The sequence below is a fragment of the Musca autumnalis genome, unplaced genomic scaffold, assembly GCF_047663935.1.
Source record: "Musca autumnalis isolate F117 unplaced genomic scaffold, ASM4766393v1 scaffold_3, whole genome shotgun sequence".
NCBI classification, from domain to species: Eukaryota; Metazoa; Arthropoda; class Insecta; order Diptera; family Muscidae; genus Musca; species Musca autumnalis.
Window position 1 is genome coordinate 152,611,199 of NW_027411866.1, and position 23,293 is coordinate 152,634,491.

The 23,293-nt window shown below is 35.8% G+C and overlaps 13 non-coding genes across 13 annotated transcripts; all 13 read left to right on the plus strand.

Annotated features, from left to right (window-relative positions):
* The first annotated feature begins 2,944 nt into the window (after window positions 1-2,944).
* TRNAK-CUU (transfer RNA lysine (anticodon CUU)) lies at window positions 2,945-3,017 on the plus strand. The gene has a single exon. It is a non-coding gene; the product is annotated as a tRNA-Lys (tRNA).
* Window positions 3,018-4,795: 1,778 nt separating this feature from the next.
* On the plus strand, window positions 4,796-4,869 carry TRNAI-AAU (transfer RNA isoleucine (anticodon AAU)). The gene has a single exon. It is a non-coding gene; the product is annotated as a tRNA-Ile (tRNA).
* Window positions 4,870-5,506: 637 nt separating this feature from the next.
* On the plus strand, window positions 5,507-5,579 carry TRNAK-CUU (transfer RNA lysine (anticodon CUU)). Its single transcript has one exon. It is a non-coding gene; the product is annotated as a tRNA-Lys (tRNA).
* A 467-nt stretch (window positions 5,580-6,046) lies between these two features.
* TRNAI-AAU (transfer RNA isoleucine (anticodon AAU)) lies at window positions 6,047-6,120 on the plus strand. The gene has a single exon. It is a non-coding gene; the product is annotated as a tRNA-Ile (tRNA).
* Window positions 6,121-7,662: 1,542 nt separating this feature from the next.
* On the plus strand, window positions 7,663-7,735 carry TRNAK-CUU (transfer RNA lysine (anticodon CUU)). The gene has a single exon. It is a non-coding gene; the product is annotated as a tRNA-Lys (tRNA).
* A 4,449-nt stretch (window positions 7,736-12,184) lies between these two features.
* TRNAI-AAU (transfer RNA isoleucine (anticodon AAU)) lies at window positions 12,185-12,258 on the plus strand. Its single transcript has one exon. It is a non-coding gene; the product is annotated as a tRNA-Ile (tRNA).
* A 1,091-nt stretch (window positions 12,259-13,349) lies between these two features.
* Window positions 13,350-13,422, plus strand: TRNAK-CUU (transfer RNA lysine (anticodon CUU)). Its single transcript has one exon. It is a non-coding gene; the product is annotated as a tRNA-Lys (tRNA).
* A 73-nt stretch (window positions 13,423-13,495) lies between these two features.
* On the plus strand, window positions 13,496-13,569 carry TRNAI-AAU (transfer RNA isoleucine (anticodon AAU)). Its single transcript has one exon. It is a non-coding gene; the product is annotated as a tRNA-Ile (tRNA).
* A 2,977-nt stretch (window positions 13,570-16,546) lies between these two features.
* TRNAK-CUU (transfer RNA lysine (anticodon CUU)) lies at window positions 16,547-16,619 on the plus strand. The gene has a single exon. It is a non-coding gene; the product is annotated as a tRNA-Lys (tRNA).
* A 1,058-nt stretch (window positions 16,620-17,677) lies between these two features.
* Window positions 17,678-17,751, plus strand: TRNAI-AAU (transfer RNA isoleucine (anticodon AAU)). The gene has a single exon. It is a non-coding gene; the product is annotated as a tRNA-Ile (tRNA).
* A 259-nt stretch (window positions 17,752-18,010) lies between these two features.
* On the plus strand, window positions 18,011-18,083 carry TRNAK-CUU (transfer RNA lysine (anticodon CUU)). Its single transcript has one exon. It is a non-coding gene; the product is annotated as a tRNA-Lys (tRNA).
* A 79-nt stretch (window positions 18,084-18,162) lies between these two features.
* Window positions 18,163-18,236, plus strand: TRNAI-AAU (transfer RNA isoleucine (anticodon AAU)). The gene has a single exon. It is a non-coding gene; the product is annotated as a tRNA-Ile (tRNA).
* Window positions 18,237-19,641: 1,405 nt separating this feature from the next.
* On the plus strand, window positions 19,642-19,714 carry TRNAK-CUU (transfer RNA lysine (anticodon CUU)). Its single transcript has one exon. It is a non-coding gene; the product is annotated as a tRNA-Lys (tRNA).
* The last annotated feature ends 3,579 nt before the right edge of the window (window positions 19,715-23,293 follow it).

Sequence of the window (23,293 nt, forward strand, 5' to 3'; positions counted from 1 at the left end):
GTAAAAATTAGGATCATCTATCTGATGACTATATTTGGAACAAGGCAACTACAACAAGTGAGCAAAGGCTATAGTCGGGATGGGGCCGACCATGTGATACCCTACACCACTACCCCTGTGCGTAAGCTTTTCACTGGTAAACATTTCTGGGACCCCCATAAGCAACCAAAATTTCGTGACCATCCGATCAAAATTACAACCTGTAACTTGATTGCAAAAAATGGAAGAATTGGATGCATTACCGACTATTGTGGTATCTCCCTTGTTTGACCACCTTCGCCAACCTGCTTTACACCAATGTAAAGGTAATATTCTCTTCTTCCATTGACAGGTTTTGCCGTTGGAATACCACTACTAGAAGCCGATATATTGACAAAGAATAAAACTTTGAATTTGTCTCCAAATGAGTTTTTCCCCATTCCGACCCCTAAATAGTATCCGACTATCACCAAAATCAATAGGCTTCTTCCTCTGTGGGGCCCCCATCTACCCCATTTTGGCCCTATCCGATCAAAATTCCAACTTGGAGCGTGATTACAAAAAATGGAAAAATTGGGTTTATTACTGAATTTTGCAATATCTCGGTTTGCTCACTTACGCCAACATACTTTTCATCAATATAAACGAGATCTTTTCTTCTTCCATTGACGGGTATTCCTTTTGGAATACACCAACCAGAAGCGGAGATATTCGCATAAGAAAAAAACGTTGATTTTCCTCCACATAAGCTTTTCGCTTATTCCGACTCCTGAATATTATCCGACCATCACCAAACTAAATAGGCTTCTTCCTCTGTGGGACCCGCATCCACACCCAAAAAAATCGTGACGATCCGGTCAAAATTGCGACCTGTAGCGTGATTACAAACAAATCAGAAAAAAGATGCATTACCGACTATTGCGATATCTCGGTTGTTTGAGCAGCTACGACAACCTACTTTACATCGTTGTAAAGGTGATACAGTCGGACCTCGATTATCCGTGATGGTCGGGACCGGAGGCATTACGGATAATCGATTTCCCGGATAATGGAGGCAATGCTTTTATGCAGTTTTTAAATATATTTTGAAGTAAAAATGGCATAGTATCGTACAATAATATGAAAATCTGCAATTTTTTTAAGTTTGTTACGGCGATCCACCAAAATTTTAAAAGATACTTAATATCATCATCATCAGAATTGACTTTGTCCCATGGTTTTTGTGATACTATAAATACACAAATTGTGTAATACGGGAGAATTTCCAGTTTTTGTTTGTTTACCTTTTGTTTGCTCAATCAAATTAATTGAAAAGTGTTCTTTTAATGTCGGGTAATGAAGTTATAACGAAAAATAGAGGAAATGGAACAAATTCCGACATTTCTTTTCTATCACGGATAATGGAGGTTCCCGGATAATCGATTCACGGATAATCGAGGTTCAACTGTATTTTCTACTTTCCTTGCCTAGTTTTGCTTTTGATATACCTCTTAAAGAAACAGAGATATTGGTTTTGAAATAAAATGTTGACTTTTCTCCAAATAAGTGTTTGCCCATTCCGACCTAAATACTATCGGACCATCACCAAAATCAATAGGCTTCTTCATCTGTGAGACCTCCATTAACCCTCAAATTTTCGTGACGATTCGATCAAAATTGCGACCTGTAGCGTGATTTCCAAAAAAATAGAAAAATGGGATGTATTACCGACTATAGCGATATCTCCGTCATTTGGTTACCTACGCCGACCCAGTTTGCATCATTGTAAAGACGGGATCTTCTACTTTCATAGTCAGGCTTTGCTTTTGGAAAGTTTACAACTAAAGCTGTCATATTCGTCAATATAATTAAACTCGCAAAAATGAAAATTGTCGTTTTTTTGCTACTATTGTGATATCTTCGTTGTTTTATCACCTACGAGCACCTACTTTACATCATTAGAAAGGTGATACTTTCTACTTTAATTGTCAGGTTTTGCTTTTGGTATACCCCATATAGAAGCTGAGATTTTCGCTTTGGAATAAAACGTTGTCTTTTTATCCACCTAAGTTTTTTTCCCTTTCCGACCCCTAAATACACTGTGATACAAAAGTGGACAAAATTTTTTTGCAGGATTTCTGATGCACAAATTCGGTTTTGTGGGAGTCCATAGAAGACGAAAATACCTTTGGTATCTTTGGGTCACTTCGGTTTTTCATTTTATAACCAAAATCTATGGCTTGTTCGAAAGGCATTACTCTCCCCTTTATAATGAAAAACAGTGTGTGCAAATCGGTTGTGGAAAAAAGTAGTAATGTCCGTTTAAAGTTGAAAATCCAAGAAAGTCCATTTTTCACTGCATTTACCGTTATAAAATGAAAAACCGAAGTGACCCAAAGAAACCAAAGGTATTTTCGTCTTCTGTGGACTCCCACAAAACCGAATTTATGCGTTAGAACCCCTGCAAATTTTCACTGTAGCACTGTGATATTATCCGATCATCACCAAAATCAATGGGCTTCTTCACCTCCGGGACCCACATCAACACGCAAAATTTCCTGACGATCCGATCAAAATTGCGACCTGTAGCGTGATTACAAGGTTTAGATGGACAGACGGACAGACGGACGGACGGACTGACGGACGGACACACATAGCCAGATCGACTCAGCTCGTCGAGACATTCATTTTGGTATATATAATGGGTCTGCGACCATTATTTCGATGCGTTACAAACTTTTTGGGCAAAACCAACTTATAATACCCTCCCCAAATAGTGGTGTAGGGTATAAAAATATATATATTAGTACTCTAACAAAACAGAAAAATATTTTTTCCCTGTGTTAATTCAAATTGGATTTCACGCTGGTGACTTTTTGAAAATAATTTTCCATGGATTAGTTTGGGGAAAGTTTTAAGGATTCTGTATATACGAGAGTGTGGTAACACTTAAAGTGTTTGAGAATTATTGAGGTCGAGAACACATGCCCGGCTAGCTCAGTCGGTAGAGCATGAGACTCTTAATCTCAGGGTCGTGGGTTCGAGCCCCACGTTGGGCGCAAATATTTTTATTATATTCTGTTGATGAATAACGCGTCGGTCTGTTGTAAATGCAGCAGAACCCAATATGTACCTAACATTATTTTTTTAGAACAAATCAAGTAACAACGGCGTTAAGTTCGGCCCGGCCGAACTTGTTATACCCTTCACCACGCGTTTTATTTAAGTAAAGCTGGACAATTAGTTTCCTTTCGTTTATGAAGAAGACTAAATACCAAATTCCAGAAATTTCGGTAAAACAATGTGGCTAAATTTCAAAATATCGAAAACTTAGTAGTACCGTTCTATATGGGGGGAGGTACCGTCCTATGGGGGTATATAAAGGGTAGACCTATACAGACAAATTTCATGTGGAAAGTTTTGTATACCAAATTAAGACTAAATACCAAATTTCAGCCATTTCGATGCAATATTGTGGCCACAACTTCAAAATATCGAAAACTGGAATGTGGCGTTCTAGGGGGCTAAAGAAGGGGTGGACGTATACCTATTCTATACCATATTACAAAGCTTTATAATAAAATTTGCGAGCTGTGTCTTGATTTCAACAGACGGACATGGTTATATCTACTTAGAATTTGACCCTGATCAAGAATATACACTAGCGGTCATCTGAATAGGTTTGAATTTATTTCTTTTTATATGTTAAGGTGTCTTCTGATGTGTTCGTATTACAGATCCATACTATTTAGTTTTTGAGAGTCATATACTATGCCAACATTCCCAAGAAAAAACTTGACGGTGTTGCCATATTTTCGGAAAATATCCCAATTATAATAAAAGTCGGCGATATCATGCCCCATTGACTTAAATTTGATTTACAATTTTCTACTTTACTGTCGTCGAAGAAACATTCCTCCAGACCAATTTTCGAACATTTATGATACAAGTGGTCAACTATGGTGGATTTGTGAGCATGATAATACTTAAATTTGTACTGCAAGGATAGTTAAAAAATGAAACTTGAACTAAAATACCAACTATTTTCAATGACCTTTCTAATTTATCGATCCTAATAATATGGCTACACGTGGTATTTACTTTCAGACAATTTTCGAAGCTCAGAAGAGATCTAACGAAATCAAAAAGTCATTCAAAGCAAGTTTATAAAACGTTTTTGTTTGAATATTTCTTGATTTTATCTAAAAGTTCTTGGTAACTTTTCCATGTTGAGAATTGAACCCACGTTCCAAATAAAGCGGGTCAAATTTGTTGTAGGATTTAACAGAATGTTCCATTTTACTAAACTAAACCAAAACATTGCGCAATATTTGTAAGGGTAGTACAATTTTTCAATTTTATTTGATTCAAACCTATTCTGATGATCGCAAAAATTGGACACTTTTTTGTACATTTTTATTATAATTGGGATATTTTCCGAAAATATGGCAACACCGTCATGTTTTTTCTTGGGAATGTTGGCATAGTATAGGACTCTCAAAAACTAAATAGTATGGATCTGTAATACAAACACATCAGAAGGCACCTTAACATATAAAAAGAAAAAAATTCAAACCTATTCAGATGACCGCTAGTGTATATACTTTATGAGGTCTCCGATGAATATTTCGATGTATTACAAACGGAATGACAAATTTAATTATACCCTCCATATTATGGTGGAGGATATAAACAAGATAACATGATTCTATATAAAGTTATACCCGATTTTATGAAGTCGGACCGACAAATTTATGCGATTCTTGATGCAATGACGTTTTTCGGGTTTCCAATTATCTCCGCATTTATTGTCTGATAAATTTGTCATACACATATTGGCCCATTAGCTCAGTTGGTTAGAGCGTCGTGCTAATAACGCGAAGGTCGCGGGTTCGATCCCCTCATGGGCCAGGAATGTCGTTTTTAATTATAGTTAGTTCTTATAGTTCTTATCAGCTCAAGGACCCAGCCCACAGTTATTCTAACGTTATATCGGAATTATAGACTCGCGTAGACCTATGTACCCAGCAAACCAAATGTTGGAACATTGAACAATTTCAGAAGCAAAATCGTTCAGATTTCGTTTCGATTTCTATACGATTTTTCGTACGGGAATTCGTTCAGATTTCCTTCCGACTTGGGAGGGAATGTCGGAGATAAATGTCCTTTCGAATATTCCAATGTTTTTCTTCCGATTTCGGTACGAATACGGACCGATATGTGGGAAACAAATTTCCATTCGCACAACAGCAAAATTGTAAAATTTACAGTCATTAAAATTTCTACGAAATCTTTGACCACGGATGACCCTAAAGTAAATTAGTAAAGTCCGAAAATGTAGAACAAGGAGGTTTTCAATCTGCCGATAACAAAACTTTATTAAGGTTAAGGCAAGATATAGAACCTATAAAACCATAAAGGACAGATAGGATTTGGTTTTTCGTTTGCAGTGATTATAGTATTTCTATTAAATCGGAAATATCTGAAATTTAAAATCAAATCTGGTAGTATTTTTGGCAAGAATTTAATGTGGCGCACGGTAATATATGCCCGGCTAGCTCAGTCGGTAGAGCATGAGACTCTTAATCTCAGGGTCGTGGGTTCGAGCCCCACGTTGGGCGTAAATACCTAATTTTTTTTGCCATACGGTTTAATAATTAAATTAGAATTAGTCTTGTGTAATTATATTAGAACATTGAAGAGTTTAGAATTCGTGCCTTAAATAGACATTAATATGACCTAGCCATATTATAATATATAATTTGTAACAAACTAAAAATGGACTGGCAATAATACTATAACGTCTAGGAATGTCCGAATCCAGAATTTTTTTTGACATTTAAAAAAAAATTGCTATATATAATCTTGAGTGATCAAAAACATGGAGACCTCATGCCAAGAACCTACAAGTTTTACTTTTCTAAAATAACGTTACTCTAGTAACATTTAATCAATAAAAGTGGAACCGAATTTAATTCATTTAATCCACATTTTCTACTGAAAAAAAACTGAAAATTTTCGCATTCAGACCCTTTTTAATATAAATTGTCAGCGTTTATAATACAATAAGTTTATAATTATTATATGTGGCCCATTAGCTCAGTTGGTTAGAGCGTCGTGCTAATAACGCGAAGGTCGCGGGTTCGATCCCCTCATGGGCCAACAATGAAATTTTTAATGATCGACCTTTGTGTTAATTCAGGGATATTTCTTAAATCTGCTATAAGGCCCCGGTCCCCTGATTCTTCGTTGTTACCTCTAATCGGAAATATATATATATCGTATCAAAACAATAGCAGTGCAAGTAAGCCAAGCAAAATAAACATGTTAAAAGCTATTCATTTATAACTATTTATTGTTGAAAAGTATTTTCAGACGAAATTCAGATAATACGTATGTGTATCAATGTCGGATTTTTTAGGCGGGGGGTGCCTCAAAGTTTCCATAGTAATTGGTATGGGGCCAAAGGTGAATTTTCACGAAATTGCTCTAAAGGCCGCATTTGTTGTCCAATCGAAGAAAAATGTTTACCAGTTCATTTATGTGATTAAACTAGTAATCATACAAAAAATTTTGAAAATCGGGTCGGATTTTAATATTAGCTATATATAGGGCCCAAGGAAACTTTGTGCTCAAACTTTGGCAATCTTAATAAAATCTAACTAACACTTTAGGGGGGTGCCGCATAAAAAAAACAGACATCAATTTTTTAAAATCACTCTACTCGTAGTGTAGAAATGTGGATCGTCACTGCCTTTAGTACACCACAGATGGTCATAAACATAAAAAATTAAATTTTCCAAGGAAAAACTTACCACATACTCGTAGTTTAAGATGTCGGTGGTATTTTCTAGAAAATTATTTGTGATGGTCGCAAATCGTCCTACGTATCCTCAAAGGAACTAATATCCATAGTACGGATACTATTTTTTGGAATTTAATTTAAAAATAATCTAACAAAGTGAAGGAAATAACACCATATCTCTTGGAAATGCGATAAATAACTACTTTTATGGGTTGATGACATTACCTTCATTTTTCTTCTCCAGAACTAGAGCTTCTAGTTTGCCAAAGATCCAAAAAAATTAAATCCCATCGGTTTCCGAGGTATGAGACCAACATAAGCTATAAACTTATAAACACTGTATGTACATATTTACGAAGTTGGGGCTTCGCCTATGTTGAATATAGAATTATAATTCTTGTTTAATTAAAAATTTAATTTTTACTCTCATGTGGTATTTAATTTTCGGACTAAAAACCTTAAAATACGACATTCGATTCGATCGAGTATTTGCTCGTAAATGAAACCTGTTCGAACTATGAAAACCTGTTGGCCCCACCAACCGTACATTTACTAAGGTAAGGTGTTACAATAATGTCAACAATTTTACAAAAATAAATCATTTCCTACATTTTTCTAGCACAACTTCATTCCGACATTATTAATTAAAGTATTATTCAATGATTTCAACAAATATTTACATTTCTTCATTGATCATTTTGTTTTTCTAGTTTTTGCTTTAAAATAAACACATTTTTTACCATCTACTTTCTTAATGTTCTTTGAAGAACACATTGGTTTTCATAGTTCGATTTTTTCATTCACGAGCAAATACTCGATCGAATCGAATGTCGTAATTAGGCCCCTGAATTAGAAAAATATCCTTTGGTATCTTTGTGTAGATTTGATCGTGTTAATACGCCCGGCTAGCTCAGTCGGTAGAGCATGAGACTCTTAATCTCAGGGTCGTGGGTTCGAGCCCCACGTTGGGCGCAAGAACTTTTATGCCGTTGTCTTTGTAATGTAACGCAAAAATATGGTTGGTCTGAAAATATTTAAGAGGGGACTAGGAATGGATTATTGCCCATAAATATTGATTTTGCCACAGTGGACAAATCTCGTATTGTGTGTTTTGAATATCAATTTATATTATCACTTCTACAGAATAAATTGCTGGTTCAAATCATGCCGTTGGTTAAGAGATTGTTTTTCGATATCGTGGCAGAAAATTAGATAGTTTTGTTTGCATTATTTTATCTTTCTCTTTTTATTTACACAAAATATAAGCAATCCCACGGTAGGATTGTACCGGATTGACCCGAAAAAAATTGTAATCAAATTACAGGCCTCAATTATGAACCGACCGTCACGAACTTTTGTCTGGATAGAATTGAATAGAATTGATTAGTTTTTGGTGATGATCGTGAAATATTTAGGGGCTGAAATGGAAAATCTTTGCAGCTGCTCTGTAGGTCGCAATAATAGTCCCATCGTCGCCGTTAAAATTTAAATAAAAGTTTATATTATGACAAAGAAGAAGTTTGTAAAAGAGGATTATGATCAGACATTCTTGTCCCTTCCCTCTATGCACATTACAATAACGTAGCGGTTAGTTAATGGAACTACACGCAGAGAAAAAATATTTTTCGCTTTTGTTGGAACAAAAATATCTGTTTTAGTTCCAAAAATGTATTTGTTTTGTTCAAACATTGTAATCCAAATCCAAAAATACCATCTTTTGTACCAAACATAGAAAACAAAAACAACTTTCGAATTTCCGCAATATTGTAAAAATCGTTAAAAATACCTATTGTAGGAACTATCATAATCTAATTTTGTTTACAAAAAGTATTGTCAACCCAGAAAACCAGCCCAGAAATTTTTGATTTGAGTGTATATACTTCTCATATACACTTTTCACATAACTTGGATATAAATGTCGCGTATAATATTGCAATCATTGATGAACGCAATACATGGTTTGCTGCATTGGCTGACAACAAATACAAACAAAAAGCCACAAGCACCCACCACAACATAAAGAATAATTAAACACCATAACAAACTCCGGTATAAAACCAAACCTCAAAGCACAATGAAGATAGAAGAATAAAACAAAACAGAAACAAGTAAAAACAAGTGAGCAAAGGCTATAGTCGGGACGGGGCCGACCATGTGATACCCTACACCACTACCCCTGTGCATAAGCTTTTCACTGGTAAACATTTCTTTTAGGGAATATTAACCGACTACCACCAAAAATAATATGCCTCTTTGTCTCTGGGACCCCCATAAGCAACCAAAATTTCGTGACCATCAAAATTACGACCTGTAGCTTGATTGCAAAAAATGGAAGAATTGGATGCATTACCGACTATTGTGGTATCTCCTTTGTTTGACCACCTTCGCCAACCTGCTTAACACCAATGTAAAGGTAATATTTTCTTCTTCCATTGACAGGCTTTGCCGTTGGAATACGCCTACTAGAAGCCAATATATTCACAACGAATAAAACTTTGAATTTGTCTCCAAATGAGTTTTTCCCCATTCCGACCCCTAAATATTATCCGACTATTACCAAAATCAATAGGCTTCTTCCTATGTGGGACCCGTATCAACTCCCAAAAAATTCGTGACGATCCGATCAAAATTGCGACCTGTATCGTGATTACAAACAAATCGGGAAATGGGATGCAGTACCGACTATTGCGATATATGTTGTTTGAGCAGCTACGACAACCTCCTTTACATCGTTGTAAAGGTGATATTTTCTACTTTCCTTGCCAGGTTTTGCTTTTGATATACCTCTTAAAGAAACAGAGATATTGGCTTTGAAATAAAACGTAGACCTTTTCTCCAAATAAGTTTTTGCCATTCCGACCCCTGAATATTATCCGACCATCATTAAAACCAGTAGGCTTCTTCCTCTGTGGGACCCCCATTAACCTCTAAAATTTCGTGACGATCCGATCAAAATTGCAACCTGTGGCGTGATTACAAAAAAATCTGAAAATGGGATGCATTATCGACTATTGCCATATCTCTGCTATTTGGCCACCTATGACAACCTAATTTACATCGTTGTAAAGGTGATATTTTCTACTTTCCTTGCCAGATTTTGCTTTTGATATACCTCTTAAAGAAACAGAGATATTGGCTTTGAACTAAAACTTTGACCTTTCTCGAAATAAGTGTTTGCCCATTCCGACCCCTGAATATTATCCGACCATCATCAAAATCAATAGGCTTCTTTCTTTTTGGGACCCCCATTAACCCCCAAAATTTCGTGACCATCCGATCAAAATTGCGACCTGTAGCGTGATTACAAAAAAATCGGAAAATGGGATGCATTATCGACTATTGCCATATCTCTGCTATTTGGCCACCTACGACAACCTACTTTACATCGTTGTAAAGGTGATATTTTCTACTTTCCTTTCCAAGTTTTGCTTTTGATATACCTCTTAAAGAAACAAAGATATTGGCTTTGAAATAAAATGTTGACTTTTCTCCAAATAAGTGTTTGCCCATTCCGACCCCTAATTATTATCCGACCATCACCAAAATCAATATGCTTCTTCATCTGTGAGACCCCCATTAACCCTTAAATTTTCGTGACGATCCGATCAAAATTGCGACCTGTAGCGTGATTTCCAAAAAAATAGAAAAATGGGATTTATTACCGACTATTGCGATATCTCCGTCATTTGGTCACCTACGCCGACCTGGTTTGCATCATTGTAAAGACGGGATCTTCTACTTTTATAGTCAGGCTTTGCTTTTGGAAAATGTTCAACCAAAGCTGTGATATTCGTCAGTATAATTAAAATCGCAAAAATGAAAATAGGGGGTTTATTTGCTACTATTGCGATATCTTCGTTGTTTGATCACCTACGAGCACCTACTTTACATCATTAGAAAGGTGATATTTTCTGCTTTCATTGTCAGGTTTTGCTTTTGGTATACCCCATTAAGAAGCTGAGATATTGGCTTTGGAAAAAAACGTTGTCTTTTTATCCACCTAAGTTTTTTGCCCTTTCCGACCCCTAAATATTATCCGACCACCACCAAAATCAATAGGCTTCTTCCCCTCCGGGACCCCCATCAACATCCAAAATTTCGTTACGATCTGATCAAAATTGCGTCCTGTAGCGTGATTACAAGGTTAAGATGGACAGACTGACGGACGGACACACATATCCAGATCGACTCAGCTACGACCATTATTTTGATGCGTTACAAACTTTTTGGCCAAAACCAACTTATAATACCCTCCCAACATAGTGGTGTAGGGTATAACAAGAGTCTCCTTGTTGGTATACATACACAGTCTTACATAAGTATACGTACGTCCCATAAATCTCGGTCCGACCCTATAGTGACGGTAATGGTCATAATACGAAAACTACGTTGTTCACAGTGTAAATTTCGTGCTTTTTGGTAGTGATTATATTTTGATGCTTTGGGAGCAGGTTTTTAACAGAATATTTCACATTTCTGATTCAATTGGTGTCCAAGGATTATATAACACCATATTAGAACACAATTCAAGGTCTTCTGTATGTAATTTGAGCCAAGAATTCCGAGGAATCTATTAACTTCCTGAGATATCCCAGGAAAAATGTGAATTTATCGACACCCAGGAAGGTGTGTTATGCACAAGGTCAACTAAAAAGCTTTCTAGGATCTCAAAATCTATAATCTGACACTAATATTGTGGCTTTTGTATACTCAAATACCTAAAACGGAAAGAAGTCAGCAAGGGTCCGCTTTAACGAGCTATACAAGAAGTTTGGCATTAAATAACGGCACTTAACACCCAAAAATTATTTTTTTTTTCTCTAAAATATATCTCGGACACCCAGACACATTCGCCAAAACAATAAAATATATAAATTTTGCTGCTAATTCCATAAATTGTACGGTAATACTCATATTTCCTTGGGGCGTATGTATACTTTTGTAAGTATCATTTTTTGGTTTTTGTAAAATTTACCGTTATTTATATTATGGAATATACTTTTGTTGTATTAAATATTGTTTATTAGTGAGACGAAATAAACCTGTGTACTTGGAATTTCATAAATATCATTACTTTTTCTAAAACCCGAGATTTATGGGGCGTACGTATACTTATGTAAGACTGTGTATACACAAAAACAAAGATAAAGGCATCATGTCATACAAACAAAACTCACCATAATTGTTTTTTTTTTCAACACGGCATAGAATAGCGTGTACTATATAATATAAAAATGGGTCTAAATTTTAACTTCTATATCTCAAAAATGTTAAAATCTAGGAAAAAATCATTACGATTATTCTTGTAGAGAATTTTTACAGCTACAACATTTTCTCTTGTCCCATTTCGATATGACCTGCCATTTTCAAGCAAAATCCAGAAAACTTAAAAATGTATCCTTTTAGGTGATTTCTGCATGTGGCCCATTAGCTCAGTTGGTTAGAGCGTCGTGCTAATAACGCGAAGGTCGCGGGTTCGATCCCCTCATGGGCCAGTAAATTTGTTTTTAATTGATTTTCATTGTTAAAGATTGACAGGTTTCTTAATCTGAATTCTCCCAGCACACCTAAATGTCAAAAACGAACCAAAATCGGTTCGAAACAGAGTTGGGCAGTAGAACGCCGCGACCTAGTTCACTTTCCTAGTCATAGAAACTAACGTGTGATGTTACGTATACGCAGATTGTTTGTACAAATGATCGGTGTCCATTGAACTAGGTCGTTCAACATAGTTCTATTGGAACAACTCGGAATCGGATCTAATTCTGTGCGAATGTTATATAGAGTGGTTGATATGTTTTTTTGGGGACAGAAACTTCGGAAGAAAATCAAAATGTTTGTTCGTATTTCGTTCAGAATACGATTCGAAATTGAAATAAAAAATCTTCGGAAGTGAAAAACATTTTCTTTCCTGTTGTTTAAAAATGTAAAAAAACTTTTTTCGCCGAAGCTTTATGGATACACCACGGATACAACAACGAACAAAGTCCCTTAAAAATCGATTAGAGTGCGAAACGAATTCGGAACAGAGATTCTTAAGCTTATTTTGAAATTGTTCAGAGGCTGCGGATATTCGAAATTTGGTTTGCTGGGTTGGCACAGAACACTATCTGGGCCTTGACAACATACTACCATTGCTATCGAAAACGATATCGTTTTCGAATGGTTCTCGATAGTTTTGCGGATATTTTGTTCGAGAACGACACACGAAAATGAATTGAAAACAATTCATTCGTCGCTCAGTTTGTGAGAGGAACACCTGCCATTTCGAATAATAATATAATGGTAATAATATTATTAGCGAATGAATTGACGATAGTTTTTACGATATTGGCAAAAATCATTTTTGATGGAGTTTCTTGATATTCCTGTTGTGTAGCTTTATTTTCTTTATTTCTTTGTTATCAGGCATGTCACAAAAGCCATTTCCGATCGAATTGGAATTGATTCCATATTTAGCTTCTTCATGAACTCATTCAAAAGAAACGGTGAAACCATAACATCTCTTGGCAGCACTTTCATTAGATTTTCCTGGGATGTTATTCCCACCAAAAATCTTCAAATATATCGCGTGACAGATTCATATGCCCGGCTAGCTCAGTCGGTAGAGCATGAGACTCTTAATCTCAGGGTCGTGGGTTCGAGCCCCACGTTGGGCGCAGTAATACTTTTTATGAATATTTTTGTGTATATTTGAATAAACACTAAAAGATTTAAATAAAATATGTATACGGCCCATTAGCTCAGTTGGTTAGAGCGTCGTGCTAATAACGCGAAGGTCGCGGGTTCGATCCCCTCATGGGCCAGAAATTAGTTTTTGATAGATTTGGGTTGAAGTAACAACAAACATATAGTGGTGGACGCAAACATATATTTGTCCTTAGACCCAAACATTTCCGTGATGGAGCCAAATCTATCTGTGGTGAAACCAAAAATGATTTACAGATTCTTAAAAATAATATTATCCATTTCAAATTTGAGTAATGCGCATTTAAAACAAGTAAAAAAGTATCAGTCGGCTTTGCCGACAGAGATATACCCTCAGCCTGTGTATATTAAAACAATTTTTTTCCCAAAATACGTATGTATTTAGGGGGTTTTACAAATTTGGGCGTTTGAACCGACAAAAATGTTGATTAGGATTAAAGATCAAAAGTTTTGCGGAGGAGATACTAAAAGGAATGGGTCGACATTGACCGTTATGGAAGTGGATCTCCAGCCTCAACATATGGTGCCATAGGGGGTTTTTACACTCTTCGGGCTGTGTGCCCAAGAAGTATGGACTTGCCCCTACAAAAACTTTTACCATCGTAATTGAGGCAGCGAATGCAAGTTGCTTCAACAAAATCAATGTGATTCGATATTAGGTCTTAAAGTAAACTTATCCGGAATTTTTTGTGTGGGAGGCACCGGATGGAGTGGACAAATATAGTCCATATTTGAACCTGATCTATATCTGGTAGATATATTAGGATGTTTAAAGTATAGACCAATTCGGCCACTCCTTTCAAGAGTTACCGTACGAACAATTTTTCCGAACATTTTTGAACTTTTGTGGGGGAGGTACTTGAAGGAGTGGACCGATATGGCTTATCTTCAAACTTAAACTGTGTTTGGACAAAATATTACTAAGGCCATATTTTGGACTGAATCGGCAGATCCGTTCGAGAGTTACCTTGCGCTCCAACCACCTCACACGGTGTCATAGGGGTTTTTTGCAACTTTCATGCTGTTTTCACAGGAAGTATGCACGCAGAGAAAAAAATATGATTGATCCAACAATATTCGAAGAGCAAAATATGTATTGTAATGATATTGTTAAATTCCAAATGTAGTATTGTGATTCCAACAATTGGGTTTTGTTAAATCCAAAAATAGTTTTTGTCAACTGGACAATAGTTCTCTCTTTTCTTCGACAATTTTTTCTCTTTCGCTATTCGATGCCGTGTTGAAAAAAAAAACAATTATGGTGAGTTTTGTTTGTAGGACATGATGCCTTTATCTTTGTTTTTGTGTGTATGTATACCAACAAGGAGACTCTTGTTTTTTATTTGTTTCTGTTTTGTTTCATTCTTCTATCTTCATTGTGCTTTGAGGTTTGGGTGTTATGCCGGAGTTTGTTATGGTGTTTAATTATTCCTTATGTTGTGGTGGGTGCTTGTGGCTTTTTGTGTGTCTTTGTTGTCAGCCAATGCAGCAAACCATGTATTGTGTTCATCAATGATTGCAATATTATACGCGACATTTATATCCAAGTTATGTGAAAAGTGTATATGAGAAGTATATACACTCAAATCAAAAATTTCTGGGCTGGTTTTCTGGGTTGACAATACTTTTGTAAACAAAATTAGATTATGATAGTTCCTACAATCGGTATTGTTAACGATTTTTACAATATTGCGGAAATTCGAAAGTCATTTTTGTTTTCTATGTTTGGAAATTTGGATTTGGATTACAATGTTTGAACATAACAAATACATTTTTGGAACCAAAACAGATACTTTTGTTCCAACAAAAGCGAAAAATATTTTTTCTCTGCGTGTGGACTTGCCCCTGATGAAACTTGTACCGTCGTATGGACGGCAGTGAATACAAGTTGCTAAAAGAAAAATCAACGCGATTCGAGAGATGGCCCTAAACTGAACTTTTCCGAAATTTTGTGTGGGAGGTACCCGAAGGAGTGGACCTATTGAGACCATATTGGGAACTCATATTACTCTGGTAGAAAGTTTACACTGTACAAAGTATGGACCAAATCGGTCACTCCCTACAAGAGTTATCGTGCGTACAAACTTTCCGAACATTTTCGAACTTTTGTGGGGGAGGTACCGGAAGGAGTGGACCGATGTAGCTCATCTTCGAACTTAAACTAAGTTTGGACAAAATATTACGAAAGCCAAAATTTGAACCGAATCGGTTCATCCGTTCGAGAGTTATCGGACGGACATGGCTAGATCGACTCCAAATTGTCTGAAACACATTTCGTCCAAACATACTTGGGGTCTAAAACCATTATTTCGATGAGGCACATTTTCATCGTATCAAAGTGTATATACCCTCCTTAGCCTAAAGGCTGAGGGTATAATGACAAGTTTGTTGGGCGCTTTATATAGACAGATATGTGGTGGTACATCAGTTTAAAGGTTTGCTGTTTTTTATGCAAGCTCTTTCCATGTCACTCACAACATAATACCATTTTAATCATTAAGTATTATCATTCTAATACTATAACATCGTTTTAAACACTTTCACCTCTACATTTAAAAGTTACAATCAGAAAATGATAAATTTTATACAATGTTGTCCGGCACCCATGGTAACGTCGGTGGTGTCCGATATTACGACCTTGATTGATTACTATCCTGTCATTCCAGTTTTATCAGTGGAAACTGAGACGTTCTTCTTCAAATAGTGTAAATATATTGTAAGGCCATGTTTATATTATTAGCTTTTTGCAGGGTTAACCTTCTTTATGAGGATTTATTTGAAATATAAGCAATGGAATTGACATTTGAAACCCAGTGGGTTTGTTAAATCCGATTATATATACAGGTATTGTAAATATTGTTCAATTACAATGTGTTTCATAGCACAGAATTTAAGTTAATACATCCTCCTCGCCGCGTGCTGATGTAGAGTACTATAACCATTTAATAGGGTTTCCATCAAAATAACTTGCGATCACCCCATATGGGAAACAAAATATATTTTGTCAAAGTTCGCGTGGCCTAATGCACTAACCAATTCAGAGAAATCAAAGCGATCATCAAAAGCATGACACATGCCCGGCTAGCTCAGTCGGTAGAGCATGAGACTCTTAATCTCAGGGTCGTGGGTTCGAGCCCCACGTTGGGCGCATTTCTACTTTATCTTCACAAGGTTATCCCTCTTCTACTCAGTCCAAAGTTCCGCCAAATATTCTGGTTCAGTTGAATCAAATATTCTGATTCAGGTTCAATAATTGAAGCGTTTAAAGATAGATTACATATGAGGCGTTAGCTTGAGTTACAGTTGTTGTGATTACACTGCTTATGATCAGCCCGCTTACAACTAGTTCGGCATCGGTAACTCGTCGATTCTTAGGGTTACAGTAACTAGTTCCACTTTAGACCCCTCACAGTGCAATCAACTGTAAACTTTAACATAGGGATGTCATAGGAGGTAACCAATTGACTTTTTATGCATTACCTGTAGATAGTATTGTACTAGTTCCAAGTTTACAGTTATATACCAGTATGTTGTTCAAAAAAGTGGTGGATTTAAGGTAAGAGTAAATAGTCGCAACTGACGCCTCGTTGTTTACTTGGGGATAAAAAGGTGTCAATTGGCTCCCATCGCATTACTTTGTGACGATTTGGTACTTGTTCCGGTCCAGAATTATTTCTGGACTAATTGTCACACTTGGAATTTTTCATTGGTAGTGGGTAGAGAGAAGAAGATGGCAAATTGTATATTTCCTTCGTATTCCTTTTTTATACCAGAACAATGTGAATAATACGTACGAATATGTTCAGTCCATCAGTACTAGCTTCTGTTATTGGATGCTGTATTTATATGTAAGTTATTAAGAAAATGCAAATGTGAATTATTTATACAAATCGTCGTTTAAGCAAAAAAAAAGGTGGATTTAATTTAAGAGTGAATAATCGTCGTCGTTTACTTATGGATAAAAAGGTGTCAATTGGTTCCCTTCGCATTACTTAGTGGTGAATTGTGTACTATTACCGCATAGAACTAGTTCTGGACTACTTAAATCACAGCAATTGAAATTGTCATTGCAAGCGGGAGGATACGCCACTTTCAATAGAAACATTTTCTGAGAGAAGGTGAAGAGAGCCTAACCTATATTTTTGTCTTCAAAAAACTGACAATTGCCACATGAATGAGTATACAATATAACGGAAGTTATTTATAGGCCCATTAGCTCAGTTGGTTAGAGCGTCGTGCTAATAACGCGAAGGTCGCGGGTTCGATCCCCTCATGGGCCAGACGTATCTTTTATCATAAAGCGGGCGGGTTTCTTAAATCTTGTTAAGGATATGATGACCACCATGACCTACTAGAAATCATCAGTAGAATTTCTAGAAATTATCCATGATCTTAGAGAATCGCCAGAAATTTAGAACTAGAAAATTTAAATGATGAGGGGTTTCCCCGACCTATATTTTTGGATTTTTTTTCCAAAACAGTGAAGAAAATCGAAACTACTTAAAGTGACGAAAGTAAATCGTTAGAATTGAGGCATATGCCCGGCTAGCTCAGTCGGTAGAGCATGAGACTCTTAATCTCAGGGTCGTGGGTTCGAGCCCCACGTTGGGCGCAGCTATTTTTTTTCCCGATTTTCGAAATTATTACTTAGCTGCAGTATATGGTGGATGAAAAACTATGCTATCGTACATGGCCCATTAGCTCAGTTGGTTAGAGCGTCGTGCTAATAACGCGAAGGTCGCGGGTTCGATCCCCTCATGGGCCAAAAACAATTTTTGTCGAGAATTATACATAGAATTTCAATCCCATATGCATTTAGAAATGGGATCAATTAGTAGAACATGCGTTATCAAAAGATTAAAAATATGTATGCATGTGGCAACAGTTAGGAAACACCCCTATATGCCGTTCAGATTTCTCCAGAAAGGGGGATGCATGCGTCTATCATTCACTAGTTGACACCAACTGCGTGACGTGCCGCCTATATTGAATTCAACCAACTTTCTAGCTGAAGTGCCGTCATCTATTCGTAATAGTTGTAATTTTATTCCATTCAATACCGAAGTTTTTGTTGATGCCGCTCATACAGCACACTATTCATACAACAATATTCTGTTCAATGGACTTTTAAAGCTTTGGGACTGACAACCATGTAATTTTTCCCTTTTTCAGAATACTTTACGTAACTGAGGTCGCAATTTTTATACCCTCACTACAATGTGGAAAGGGTTTTGAGATGTGTGTCCGTCGGTCCGTCCGTCCATTATAAATTGTAATCAAACTCCAGGCCGCAATTATGGACCAATTGTCACGATATTTTGTGTGGAGGTCGGGTTCCCACCAGAATAGGAAGATTAGTTTTTGGTGGTGATCGTGAAGTATTTAAATCAAAATTTTAATCCGTAAGTCGCAATGATGGTCTGATGGATTTACGACAAAGAAGAAGCTTACAACTTAACTTGATCAGATAATATTTAGAATCGTTCAATTGAACTAGTTCGTTCATGAACTATACAACTCTAATGTACAGGGATCCCACAGTTTTAGTTGCGTGTAGTGTAACCATAATCACACTAGAGGTCGCAGCTATATTTTAATACTTACAAATAATAGGTTTGTTTTCTTACATAAAAATAAAAGAAAAAGGCTCGCGCTGACAAAACAAAATTAAAAACAGTGAAATAAAAGATTTTTTCGTTGCTTTGCTTTCCATAAAATTTGTTATGAGAGAACAATTTTGGCAGTTCTCTCTTTGCCACTTTTACCATTTAAAAATTAAAGGAACAAAGCTAATATGTATGAACACTTCAATACATGCTCTGTTCCAGAACCTGAAAGAATCAAATATTTTTGATTTTTTACAAATGTATAAAGGACAATTTTTTCAAAATTATATATAAATAGTACATTCTTGCAGGTTCTGAAACAGAACCTGATAAGAATATTTATGATCACATAAACAAAATACATACATATTTGTATATGTAGTACGAATATCGTGGTTAAACCCAAATTTTAGTAATTTTTATTCTTTGAATACTAATTTTGTCTTAGGTGTAGAAAAAAATATTTAATAAAAATATTATTTGTTTTTATTGGACTTAACTTATTATAGCTCTTAACGTTTCATATCACGGCACTAAAAGTGATTGGTTTTATTGATCCTATATGCCCGGCTAGCTCAGTCGGTAGAGCATGAGACTCTTAATCTCAGGGTCGTGGGTTCGAGCCCCACGTTGGGCGCATTCCTATTTTTATATTGTGTGTGCAGATTGCCATATATGATCACTAGACAGCGGAATCCTATGCAAATGCATATATGGTTAGGATGTTCGTAGAGAAAATCTGATTAGACAGAAATCCGTTTTATCGCAAAATAAAACAAATTAGCACAGAAATTTTTGCATATATTGCATATCGTGCATATTTTGACATATTTGCATAAATTGAGCATATGCAAAACCATATAAAAAAATATATACAAGGATTTGTGGTCTAAATATCCGAAAGAAATGGCTGACATTTGGTATTAAGTTTTCTTTAGGGGTATGAAACTTTAAACCTGAAATTTGTCCACATAGGTCCATGTTTTAATATAGCCCCCATAAAACGATACCTCCGGTTATGGCCTCAATATGCCTTCGAAATGGCTGAAATTTGGTATTAAGTCTTTCTTTCCACCTGAAATTTTTCTGTATCGGTTCTGGTCTTCATATAGCCCCCATAGAACGGTACCTCCCGATTTTCGGTGTTTTCAAAGTTGTAGCCTCAATATCCCACCGAAATGACTGAAATTTTGTATTTAGTGTTCGTTGGGGATATAAAATTTTCCACATGACATTTTTCGCTATAAGTCCACGTCCTCATATAGCCCCCATAAAACGGTACCTCCGGATTTCTGATTTGTAGGTTGCGGCCTCAGTGACTGAAATTTGGTATTAAGACTTCCTTGGGGGTATAAAACTTTCTACCTGCAATTTCTCGGTATAGGTTCAGTCCTTCATATAGAGCCCATAGTACGATACCTTCCGATTTTCGGTATTTTGAAGGTTGTGGCTGTGGTTATACATTTCTCTATTTTATTGAAACATTTTTGTACCTATTATTGAAATATCTGTTGCATAAGAAAATATGTAAAATGCATAAATTTTGCATATGCACATATTATTTTTTATGCATTTTGCGTATGTCATATGTTTCGATTGCGATTTAATCAGAATCGAAAAATATGCCCAATCCTAAAATTTAACATGAATCAGACCAAAAATAGGGGTTGCATAAAATTCCGCTGTCTAATGATCACCTGCTTTTAACAACCCAGCTAACATTTTTTTACAAGGGCTCTGATTTCCAATTTTTTTCTGAGATTTTCTGAATATTTTTATACCCTACCTACCTTTATACCTACCCATGCACTATAGGTAATTTGGACAGGTTTTTAGGCAAAAAGTCAATTTTTGCACTTTTAATAACGCGAGTTTTCTAATTTGATTCGAAGAAAGAACATGTCAAATTCTATGGATATGCAATTTGTTTTCAAAAATATTCAAAACTCGCGGTATAATTCGAAGTTAAAATCAAAATTTCGAAGGCAAAATAAAAAATGTTAAAAAAGATTAAAAGTCAGAGCAGAATTTAAACGCAATTTGTAAGAGTTTGGTAATAATTAAATACAAAGATATGATATTCAGTGGAATGGTGGTGATGTGTACTTTCTGTTTTAAGAAATAATTTTCTTCAAAATGTTTGTTACAGCAGAAGAAATCGTCATATAGGATACAACCTCAGAATTATTTTTTTTACAAAATTATTGTTTTATATTATAGACTTTTACAAAATTGTCCAACTTTGACCGTAATTCTGCCACCGGGAATATCTTCAGCAAAGGGTTCTGAATCAACTACATAATTACCAAGGTGCGATTTTTTGCGTTTTTTGAGTTATATCACTTTTTTGAAGGTGACCTCCTTGCAGAAAAATATATATTTTTTAAATTTTTTGTTTGGTGAAGGAAATATTAAACACAAAAAAGCATCCGATTTGAACTAAAAAGACATTTTCTTTAAAGAAATATTCACCAGGTGTTCTAAAAATGTACAGGCGTGTTGTGGTCAACATTTTTGTTAATTATAGCCGTAATATGTTCTAACTAGGGATCACGATTGCGTGATTTATTTGGTCCTTTAAAAAAAATAATATTTATAAAGATCTTTTCGCGAATCAATATTTTAAACATATCAACGTTTATAAAAATCTTTTGGCGGATCAGCACTTTAGTTCATTGTAACCATTTTTCTTTTGTTTTAACCGCGTTCATTGGGTTGGAACGAATAAAATAGGTAAAATGAGAATAGGGGGTAGGAAAAAGAAAAGTTGTTCGTTATATCCGTCGTTCGTTGTAAACTAGTTCGTCTGTAAAATTCTTGTTAAAGCCTACTTTTAAATATCATATGTTAAAATATTTGAAAAAGTGCTTAAATCGTCGCTATCGCTTGTGTTTTAAAGCGGGCCTGAAAATCCTAACAAATTGTAAAAAATTCTACTCGCGGGGTAACAAGTTTTGTTTGTTATAATCGTGATCGTTTTAAGAAGTTCAATGTATGTACAAATATTAAGAAAAATTCTTTGGAAACATAAAACTTTGTTCGCTATAAACGTAGTTTCTTATAACCGATGTTCGCTATATCCGAATTTTACATTGTAATTCTTTGTTTTATTTTACTTTTACATATAAAGTAATAAAAATGTATAAAAACCCCACATATCACCCGCTATTAATTTTTGCCTCAAAACCAGACCAAATTACCTATAGTGCCATGGTGTAATAATAAAAGGTGTAAGTGACAATCATATGGTTTTTAACTTGTTATACCCTCAGCATTTATGCTAACGAAGGTATATATACTTTCATACGGGCAAAATGTGCCTCACCGAAATAATGGTTTTAGACCCCAAGTATATTTGGACGACAATTTGGAGTTGATTTAGCCATTTCCTCTGTCCGTCGGTCCAAAATTTGGCTTTCGTAATATTTTGTCCAAACTTAGTTTAAGTTCGAAGATGGGTTATATCGGTCCACTCCTTCCGGCACCTCCCCAACGAAAGTTCGAAAATTTTCGGAAAATTTGTGCGCACGATAACTCTTGAAGGCAGTAACCGATTTGGTCCATACTTTGCACATCATGAAACTTCTACCAGTCTTATATTAAGTTCCAATATGGACTCAATCGGTCCTCTCTTTCGGACATGTTAAAGACCTGCTCTCGAATCGCTTTGATTTTTGTTGTAACAACTTGTAATCACTGCCCTCCATACGACGGTACAAGTTTCATCAGGCGCAAGTCCATACTTCCTGAGAAAATAGCCTGAAAGGTGCAAAAAAAACCTATAACACCGTGTGTAGTGGTTGGAGCGCAGTATAACTCTCGAACGGATTTGCCGATTCGGTCCAAAATTTATCCTTTGTAGTCTTTTGTCCAAACTTTATTTAAGTTCGAACTTCGAAGATAAACCATATCGGCCCCTACTTCAGGTACCTACCCCACAAAAGTTCAAAGACGTTCGGAAACATTGTGCGCACGATAACTCTTGAAGGGAGTGACCGATTTGGTCCATACTTTACACGTCCTAATATATCTACCACATATAAATCAGGTTCAAATATGGACAATATTTATCCACTCCTTCAGGGACCTCACACACGAAACTTTGGATAAGTTCACTTTAAGGCCTGCTCTCGAATCACTTTTTGTTGAAGCAACCTGCATTGCGAAAACAGCCCGAAAGGTATAAAAAGCCTCTACGGCACCATATTTAGTGGTT